This window comes from Schistocerca cancellata, chromosome 3 (assembly GCF_023864275.1).
Source record: "Schistocerca cancellata isolate TAMUIC-IGC-003103 chromosome 3, iqSchCanc2.1, whole genome shotgun sequence".
NCBI lineage: Eukaryota > Metazoa > Arthropoda > Insecta > Orthoptera > Acrididae > Schistocerca > Schistocerca cancellata.
This window is the reverse complement of record NC_064628.1, coordinates 917,932,972-917,944,015: the sequence shown is the minus strand read 5'-3', so window position 1 is coordinate 917,944,015 and position 11,044 is coordinate 917,932,972.

The following is an 11,044-nucleotide window of genomic DNA, read 5'->3' as shown; positions in this document are numbered from 1 at the left end:
TGGCAGATTAAAACTGTCCCGAGTTCGAGTCTCGGTCGGGCACACAGTTTTAATCTGCCAGGAAGTTTCATATCAGCGCACACTCCGCTGCAGAGTGAAAATCTCATTCTGGAAACATCCCCCAGGCTGTGACTAAGCCATATCTCCGCAATATCCTTTCTTTCAGGAGTGCTAGTTCTCCAAGGTTCGCAGGAGAACTTCTGTAAAGTTTGGAAGGTAGGAGACGAGATACTGGCAGAAGTAAAGCTGTGAGACCGGGCGTGAGTCGTGCTTCGGTAGCTCAGATGGTAGAGCACTTGCTCGCGAAAGGCAAAGGTCCCGAGTTCGAGTCTCGGTCGGGCACACAGTTTTAATCTGTCAGGAAATTTCATATCAGCGCACACTCCACTGCAGAGTGAAAATCTCATTCTGGAAGTTTTTTGTTGTTGTTGTTTTCTTAATGTGAGCGTTTTGTACCATTTCCATCCCTCCTACGGGGTCATAGTTTATGTGTTTGTATGAGTTGTTAAAATTTTTAGTTTAAAGTAATCTGGTGTGTTATGAGCGGTCGTGACTACGGCTGTGTTAAAAGGGAGCGGCAAGCTTCTCAGCCCGAAAGCTCATACTGTCATACTGTTTAATTGGTTTTCATCAGTTACCCACTGGCAACTACTTCCACGGTCACATAGTGTGATTAAATGTGTTAATGTTCTTGATGAATCGCTAGTAAATAAAGTAAATGCTTTAAGAAAAGGTTTCGAAAGTAAATCCACGGTTCAAGAGCCTTCTGGTGAACCTCAAAGATGTGTACTCGGGTAATCTCTCAGCAGTTCTGCACGGTGTAGAAAGACAAAAGCGTAGCACTTTCCGCCAAGGAACGCTGGGTATGTCTGCTGATGGATATAAGTTGGAGGCGGCAGCAGTTGCCGGGGCATCCCGAATACGGCGACAGGTGGACGCTGGGCCGAACGTCATCGGATCGCGTCAGCAAGCGTGAGGCAGAAGTCTCCAGGTCTTCTCATCAGCGGTTGCGAGGTGGGCAGCTCACAGCGACTACTGCTCTTCTCTGGGCTCATCAGCGGCCATGACGGTAGGTTCTTTGATTGCTCAGTGAGGTGGCACTTAGCAACCGTAACTCGTGAAATATTAGTTCACTTTATTACATTAATTAACAAAAGATTTATCTAACTTCGACACACAACTTTGCGGCAAGAGTACTGGAAATTTATGTCATTGATTGCTTGCAGTAATTTACAAATTGTTCCCTTGAGGTGCAGTATTCAACATTTACTGAAGCACAAGTTCATCAGGAATTTTAACAACTCGTTGGTCCTACGCTAAGATATTGACTCCTTTAGATAAGGTCCTATATTGACCTTTGGGCGCTTCTATGCAGAAAGTCATGCATGTACCTCTGGAGTGTCTTCCACTGGTTGTTCAGGATTTCAGCGAGCCCTCCATAAGGTCTCTGGTATCGATTCGCATTGCTGACTTTGGTGTGGCACCGTGATTTCTGGATGATAGGACATTCACCACTGCTTTGTTCCGCAAGAATGGCCGTCAGGGCCAATGTGTGTTCTTGCAAAACATTAACTCTCTTGCGAATTCAAGCTCTTCTGTTAGGAAGACGCTATGTCTTGTCCTCACTGGTGTCATGTTGGTACTTTACGATTTAAGGGGAGCCGGAGGTGCCTATGCTGTCCATGTTAAAATCACTAAGTTTGAGGAACATTTATGAATAAACTACCAAATAGAAAAATTTGAAATTTTTTTACACATAGAGTGGTTTAATATTGCAGTTATGACAGAGGGATTTTGGAGTATCTTTTCTAGTTTCCTTCCAATTATATTTTTTATTAATGACCCAAATTTTTTTACAAATAATTGCTTTATAATTACTGAAATGAAACTACTGAACATATTGCCAAATGGCTGTGTTACAATGTAAGTTTGATCACTAGGAGTGCTGTATAAAAATTTCATCTCTCTAGCTTGAGTGGATTTTGAGAAAATGTTTCTTATATTTGAAAAATTCTAATTTACGGGAAATGTCTATCAAAGTTTATCAATACATTCCTGCACTATAGGATGGATTATCAGGGTCTTCTTCTTCACCCTCCAAAAGCTTCCTCTTCTGTCTTCTTTTCTGGCCTGTTGTTCCATCATACTTCATACGCCTTTCTCTTCTTTCTGCTCTTCTTATCCTTTCTCTGTCAATATTTCTTAGTGCTCGTGCAGTGTTCACCCCAGCTGTAAATCCTAATGCCTTCAGAACTTCATACTTCACACTGTTCCCTTGGTTGTAGGTTGCTATTGCATCATAAATGCCAAAGTGCAGTGTTTTTATGCTTACAAACACCCTTTCAGGAATCACTTTCCAAATCAAATTGTTTACGCTCTCATTAGGATTCTGCGTCTTTCCGTGTAGACATTTGTGTAACAATTCTGGCTGTGCTAAGCCACGAAAAATTGGTTTTATTGCATTTATCACAGCTGCTGGCAAACCATGTTTGTGATCATAGTCCTTTTTTGCCTTAAATTTGCACCTGGAATCTTTTGGGCACAGGCTGTGTTGAGGGTATTCATTGGAAGAGGCAGTATGAAGGAACAATGCCCATACTTCTTTTCGCATGTCACTAATATGTGTTTTGCCTTATAGCATACCCATAGTATCTCTGTAGACGTTCAATCACCTCATCAGTAAGCCTGCCTCTCCCTCCTGTTGTCTTTCCATCACTGAGCTTACTTGAACCCAAAGTTAGTTTGAGCCTTCGAAGCCGTGCACCCATTCGCTTTTGCACATGCCCAATGCATTCCAAATTTTCAACTACAAATTCATTTCCATATGGTTTCAGTTCCTCTATAGTCTTGAAACCTTTGGAGTCACCATCCCCAAGGTAGTATTTGCTAGAAGATGTCACAGGGAGATGGCCGGCCATGTGTTGCTTAGCAGAAGAACGCACTGTTTCAGTAATTGTAGAATCGCAACTTGGTATTAGTGTTAATTTTCTTTTCCCTACGTTCTTCCTCTTCTTATATACACGGTTACTAAAACGTGGCATCGTAACCAGAACAACGCTTTACACAAGAAGTATAATACTACTAACAACAGGCGCAACACTGAACTAATTCGAAACGGTAAATAGCAAAGGGACGATGTTCCGCACTCTTAGCGCTTCATTTGTCACAGAAAACAATGTAGCCAACTTCAATAAAATTCTTCAGGGTATCAGACCGCATCGTCATCATTTAAAATGCGCCAACGTTTCGTCCAGCGTTGCAGCTAGCCTTCATCAGGGCCTTACGTTAACGTTTAACGTAAGGCCCTGATGAAGGCTAGCTGCAACGCTGGCCGAAACGTTGGCGCATTTTAAATGATGACGATGCGGTCTGATACCCTGAAGAATTTTATTGAAGATGACAACGGCCGCGGAAGCCTACGCTTACAATGTAGCCAACCCTTGCACACTCGCTGTATGCGTAACATAAAGCGCTGTATGCGTAACAGTCCGAGAAAATCCCAAGCAGTTCGCCAGGAAGTCACGAGAGGGTGTTAGATGCATTCAGCGGCCGCCCATTTCCTCTGCAGGCGTGGGGGAAAATGGTAATAACTCCACTTCTAGGGCGAGTAGAACAATAATTCAACATTTACATTAAAGAGGAATGTTCCAATTAATTTTAAGTGCAAAAATAAATCGTAATTTTTTGGATTTGATCACCTCCGGCTCCCCTTAAGCCTATCGATCGCGCGAAGTAAGGCAATATTTTCCGGGTTTCGTATTTCTAATGTCGGCCTTCTACCTGAACTCGTTCTGATGCAAAATGGGGCATTAGCCTGGATTTCCCTGCCTTGGTGCTGACTGGAGATCAATTTGAGAAAATTTTACATATGACCGTCATACATATCTGCTGTGTAACAGATGGGAACAGGATGGCCTTTCTCCACCTCAAGCAATAATTGAAAGGCACCAATAAGACAGACGTTTTCTTTGGCGTTCAGTGTATTACAGTCACGTCACGTACCTCGAATGGAGAAACGAATTGTTTTCAGCACGACAAGTACTCACAAAGACATCGCGCCGACGTCTATAGCAGTACGGACTTTCAGAACTGTGGCACCTGTTGTGGCTTTTCTTGAAGCGGCAGCAGAGAGAAGTGCACGGACTGTGGTAGGCCCATTGGCAACACTGGACATAAGAGACTCACCACGTCGCTAGTTCAGACACGTCCCATTACTGCACACAGCACTATGATGGTAATTGTGTGTCAGGGCTGCGAGGAGAGCAAACATTGTCAGATTACATTCTCCATTGTTCTACAAGCCCAACAACTGAGGTAATGGTATCATTTGGTATACACGGCTGTCCTCTCTCGTTAGTATTTGGACACCAGTCATTATATACTCTAAGTCAAAAAGATGATGCATCACTAAGAATTTATCTGAATGGGATGCAAATCACTAGATACGATGTATATGTACAGACGAATAAGTGACTAAAATTTCAGAGACATTTGATAATTTTCTTTAAGAGAGAGAGTGCTTCAGAGATTGAACAAGACAATAATGTGTTGGTCCACCTCTGCCCCTAGTCCAAATAATTATTTGGCTTAGCAATGATTTACAGAGCTGTTGGATATCCTACAGAGGGAAAGAGAAACAAATTCTGTTTAATCGGCGCAGCAGATCAACCAGATGCCGGGATGATTGGAAGGACCTGCCCATTATGCTCTGAAGATCTCAAAAGGGGAGAAATCTCGTGACTCTGTAGCGCAAGGTAGGGTTTACCAGACACGAAGAAAAGCAGAAGAAATTCTCGCCATGTGCGGGAGCGCATTATCTTAATGAAATGTAATCCCAGGATGGGTTTCCATGAGAGGCCACAAAACGGGGCGTTGAACAGCGCCGACATATCGCTGTGCAGTACGATGACAACCAAATGGACCCTGCTTTGAAAGTTAATAGCACACCAGGTTATCACTCTTCGTTGTCGAGATGTACGGCGGGCGACGGTCTTGGTACGCTACTGCTATCCTGGACGTCTCCAGGCACATCTACGGTTGTCATCGGGTCTCTATTTGAAGCGGCACTCATCGCTGGAAAGAGTTTGACTCCAGTCAACAGGACTGGAGGCCCCGATGACCAGCGAAGAGATCTCACTATGCTCCAGACGGTGGTGGAATACCAACCTGACACCAAAGGGGAAATGTATTAGGCGTCCTTCCTCTTCCATAACATCAAATATATTTTAGTTATTCTATCTTAAATGTACTGCGTAGATAATCATTCACCAGAAGTGAATAACTTTTTAGCAACACCAGATGATATTAACAGCTTGCCGGCGCGGGTTAGCCGTGCGTTCAACGACGTCATATCGCGGACCGCGTGGCTGCTTGCGCCGACAGTTCGAATCCTTCCCTGGGCATGGATGTGTGTTAGGTTAGATAGCTTTCAGTAGTTCTGGGTCTAGAGGACTGATGACCTAAACAGTTTGGTCTCATAGTTCTTACAAGGGAACTTCCCTATGGCACCCCCCCTCAGATTTAGTTATAATTTGGCACAGTGGATAGGCCTTGAAAAACTGAACACAGATCAATCGAGAAAACAGGAAGAAGTTGTGCGGAACTATGAAAAAAGTAAGCAAAATATACAAACTGAGTAGTCCATGCGCAGGATAATCACCATCAAGGAAATTCTGAGTTTAGGAGCGTCGTGGTCCCATGGTTAGCGTGAGCAGCTACGGAGCGAGAGGTACATGGTTCAAATCTTTCCTTGAGTGAAGAGTTTACTTTTTTTATTTTCGCTAAGTTATGATCTGTCCGTTCGTTCATTAACGTCTCTGTTCATTGTAATAAGTTTAGTGTCTGTGTTTTGCGACCTCACCGCAAAACCGTGCGATTAGTAGACGAAAGGACGTGCCTATCCAATGGGAACCGAAAACATTTGATCTCAAGGTCATAGGTCAACCGATTCCTCCACAGGAAAACACGTCTGATATATTATATACGACACTGGTGACGGCATGTGCATCACATGACAGAAATATGTTGTCGACCCATCTAACTTGTACACTTGGCGAATGGGTAAAAGGATTCTTCTACCTTGCCCGATTTAGGTTTTCTTGTGGATGTGATAATCACTCCCAAAAAATTGATAAAAACTTAAGAGTTTGTCACATAAACTGCAACATATGAAAGCAACAGTTTCACATTCGCACAGTTTTCCCTGTGCTCTGTCAAAACATATCTTTTTAAAGTTTTCAAATTTTTCCGTGTGTAGACCGTCAAATCCTGCATATGTCCAAGCAAATCTGAACATGTCCTGGAATTTTGGAGAGCGAATTTGATTATGTGTGAGTGCCTGAACTTTGATAATTCTCTGAAAATAAAAATTTGTTCACTCGAGGGGATGATTCGAACCATGGACCTCTCATTCCGCAGCTGCTCACGCTAACCATGGGACCACGCCGCTACTCAGTTCATACTGTCCTCTATGTTGCCTATCTTGCACATCGACTACTCAGTTTGTATATTTTGTTTTTTTTTCATAGTTCAATACAACTTCTTCCTATTTTCTCGATTGATCAGTGTTCAGTTTTTCAAGGTCTATCTACTGTGCCGACTTGTAACTAAATCTGAGGAGGGTGCAATGGGGAGGTTCCCTTGTTAGAGCCATTTTTTGGCCTTTCGCGTAAATTTTCTTTACATAAACGGCCGTATCTTTAGATTGCGTTGACATAGCTCACTTTCTTACACCACCAAGGGACCGTATACCGCAGAAAGTGCGATATATTTCCGCTTATTATAACTACCAGTACTCGAGGTAAACGGGTTTTAAGGGTTGGGTAGACAGATAGACGGTCAAGAAGCTCCGTTTTTACTGATTTAGGTGACGAAATCCTAACAAGGGAAATAGCTACGACAGTTGCAAAACATGAGGGCCTCATAAATAACTCCCCCTACTCTTCATTCGAAGTGTTCTAGTTGAAGTCGATACATCAGCATATTAATCGTAGCTACGCTTTCGATCCAAATCACGTTTACAGGAATGCAAATAAAATCCATTTGCCTATACACGTGGTAATTCAGATCGCAGTATTAATGCCACCGCGTTTTAGAAGTGCGAACATTCCCATTGCCAGCTAGCTTACGAAACGCTTCGGCTAATGAACGATTTCTGGCTGTGGCGAGCCTAATGAAGAATTCGAAACATTGCAGAATACGTTTGGCAGCTATATAGCCGTTTATTTCCTGGGGTGGTGCAGAATTATCCTATTAAATTTACTGGCTAATAACAATATTTTGTTATTTCGATAAACATTCCGAATGATTGTCAGACAAGCGCTGACATAAAGGTAGAAAATTCATGTTTTTCAATCCAGAAAGCTCTATGCAACAGAAACTGCAGATCATTTGGCCATTCATTGCGAAATTGCCGGCATATTCATGTCTGGGGTAATAATAGAGGGCTTTTGCCTGGGTTGTCTGCTAGCATAGTGAAAGGTGTTTGCCACTGCAAAGAAGATCCGGTTTGTTTTCAGTTCTAATCTCGATAGAGACAGATAGACTATCAGTAAAGAAATTTTAAGAATACTCGCGCCCCCAATACGTTTTAATTCTACCTTTATTCTGTTCCGACACCCTGTGGATGTCAGTATGAAACTCTTGTAGAATTTCATACTTGTTACTGCCTACTTTTACCGCTTCTGTCATTAACTTAATTGACTTAAGTGTGGCACAGAATGAATTTTAACTGAATTTCGTTATGAATCTTGACGCATTGCTAAATTTGCACACTTTCATGGCAGGTGAGCAACGGTAATGCAGTATGACTGGTCTGAACGTCGACACAGACCGTTTTGCGACCGAATGCGCATAATATTTTGCTAATTTGTAACGATCTGTGGTATTTTCTCTTGCTAAAACAGTTATGTTATCTCGATAAGCTGAAATTAATTTTTATTAGTATAGTTCATACTAATTAGCGTTTCTTCTTTCATTTATATCTAATATTTACGTATTGTGTTTAACGTACTAATCAGCATTAATATAGTCTTACAAATGATTGAAAACAGTCTGACAACGTTCGGATAGTTTGTCACTTTCACGCTTGTGCATTGTATGTTGGTAGCACTTTGTCGCCTTGCCTTTTATGCTGTGTAGCAGACTTTAATGCTTCCACGGTGCGTTACAGGACAAATTACTCATTATTTAATATTTATCGATCCTAATTGCAGACAGATATTCATCAAATCATCTTGTAAACTCCTCATACACCTGTGGAAAAGGTAACTATTTCGGTCAGACAGCTAACGAGCAGAACAACGTAACTCCTCATTAAGCTCTTTTCTGAACTAGCTGTCTGCTTAATAATTAACTTGTGATTAATTTATTTGCTGTTTCTATCCATCGCACCTAGTTTATTCCGTCCGTCAGCTATTGCCGCTGTTAGCTTTCTTTTGAACTCTGAAATTAAGCATTTGCCTTGATCTGATGTTTTAAATTTAAGTTTTATATGATTTAATACAATTTATTTCTTACAAATACTACTTAGGTAAATGTAAGTAACACAGTTTTGAGGTGGCCTTTAGTTTAAATCTAGCCTGAAGTTCTGGTCGGCCATTGCGCCTTAACGATCTCTGTATTTGTAAGCCCGATAATCTGCCTGCTCATGAAGACGTATTCAGAGGTAAGCTTACCATTCTTCAAAACGGTTGCTAATGACTTTCTTGTATTTAAACCAAATTTCATGTAAATTTGAAGCACCTTCACCTATCATAAAGGCTGTTTGCTTGTTCACCGGTCATTAATTCAGCTATCCTGTACCTGTTTTGAGTGCTATTAAGTTCCTTGTAGTGAAATTCTGTATACCTTATGGTGGCAATTCTTGCCACGAACTAGGGTTTTTGGCCGAAGCATTGTATTCCTTAATGAAATTTTTGTCAGATTGTTTTAGTTGAATTGGTTTCACTGTGGTAGACGTTTATCATTGGGCTTTAAGCCGTTTGTGCGGTTGCTAAACACCGAAATGTTCATGATCAACTGTCGCTCTTGACCATGTAATCGTTTCATAACGAGCAACGCCAAATGCAATTAATACACTCCTGGAAATGGAAAAAAGAACACATTGACACCGGTGTGTCAGACCCACCATACTTGCTCCGGACACTGCGAGAGGGCTGTACCAGCAATGATCACACGCACGGCACAGCGGACACACCAGGAACCGCGGTGTTGGCCGTCGAATGGCGCTAGCTGCGCAGCATTTGTGCACCGCCGCCGTCAGTGTCAGCCAGTTTGCCGTGGCATACGGAGCTCCATCGCAGTCTTTAACACTGGTAGCATGCCGCGACAGCGTGGACGTGAACCGTATGTGCAGTTGACGGACTTTGAGCGAGGGCGTATAGTGGGCATGCAGGAGGCCGGGTGGACGTACCGCCGAATTGCTCAACACGTGGGGCGTGAGGTCTCCACAGTACATCGATGTTGTCGCCAGTGGTCGGCGGAAGGTGCACGTGCCCGTCGACCTGGGACCGGACCGCAGCGACGCACGGATGCACGCCAAGACCGTAGGATCCTGCGCAGTGCCGTAGGGGACCGCACCGCCACTTCCCAGCAAATTAGGGACACTGTTGCTCCTGGGGTATCGGCGAGGACCATCGCAACCGTCTCCATGAAGCTGGGCTACAGTCCCGCACACCGTTAGACCGTCTTCCGCTCACGCCCCAACATCGTGCAGCCCGCCTCCAGTGGTGTCGCGACAGGCGTGAATGGAGGGACGAATGGAGACGTGTCGTCTTCAGCGATGAGAGTCGCTTCTGCCTTGGTGCCAATGATGGTCGTATGCGTGTTTGGCGCCGTGCAGGTGAGCGCCACAATCAGGACTGCATACGACCGAGGCACACAGGGCCAACACCCGGCATCATGGTGTGGGGAGCGATCTCCTACACTGGCCGTACACCACTGGTGATCGTCGAGGGGACACTGAATAGTGCACGGTACATCCAAACCGTCATCGAACCCATCGTTCTACCATTCCTAGACCGACAAGGGAACTTGCTGTTCCAACAGGACAATGCACGTCCGCATGTATCCCGTGCCACCCAACGTGCTCTAGAAGGTGTAAGTCAACTACCCTGGCCAGCAAGATCTCCGGATGTGTCCCCCATTGAGCATGTTTGGGACTGGATGAAGCGTCGTCTCACGCGGTCTGCACGTGCAGCACGAACGCTGGTCCAACTGAGGCGCCAGGTGGAAATGGCATGGCAAGCCGTTCCACAGGACTACATCCAGCATCTCTACGATCGTCTCCATGGGAGAATAGCAGCCTGCATTGCTGCGAAAGGTGGATATACACTGTACTAGTGCCGACATTGTGCATGCTCTGTTGCCTGTGTCTATGTGCCTGTGGTTCTGTCAGTGTGATCATGTGATGTATCTGACCCCAGGAATGTGTCAATAAAGTTTCCCCTTCCTGGGACAATGAATTCACGGTGTTCTTATTTCAATTTCCAGGAGTGTAATTTGCATGCAAGTGCTTAGTTCTTTGAATTATTTTGATAATTTTGTTTTACTACTGGGTGGTATGGCGTTAATTTGTTTATTACATGTAAAACAAGGACTGTGATTCGTTGTCTATTTTCTCAATGAAAAGACTTTAATTGTTTCTGATAACAAGCAGGCATACTTTATTTTGTGGTCCCAGTGCCTCACCAAAGCCCAGCCAACTTCATACTGCTTCACACATCAACACACTTAACAGCATTGTGTATTGCCTGCAGTATAACAGCAGTTCCGAAACAATGATCGTTTGTATCCAAATGATAATTCTTCCTGTCGTAAAGCAGCATCTGTGAAGCAATGGTTTTTGATTAATAACATTCTTGAAATCGACTGGACTGCGCGAAGTCCCGTCCTGAAAGCAAAGGAAATCCTCTGGGATGAATTAGAACTACGATTTCGCGGTCGAGGACGCAACGTCAAACGTCACGACCCGCTGTGGTTTCAGCTCTTGAGTAGAATGGGCTTCCATTCCTCCACGGACATTCAGACACCCAAATGTCTCCCG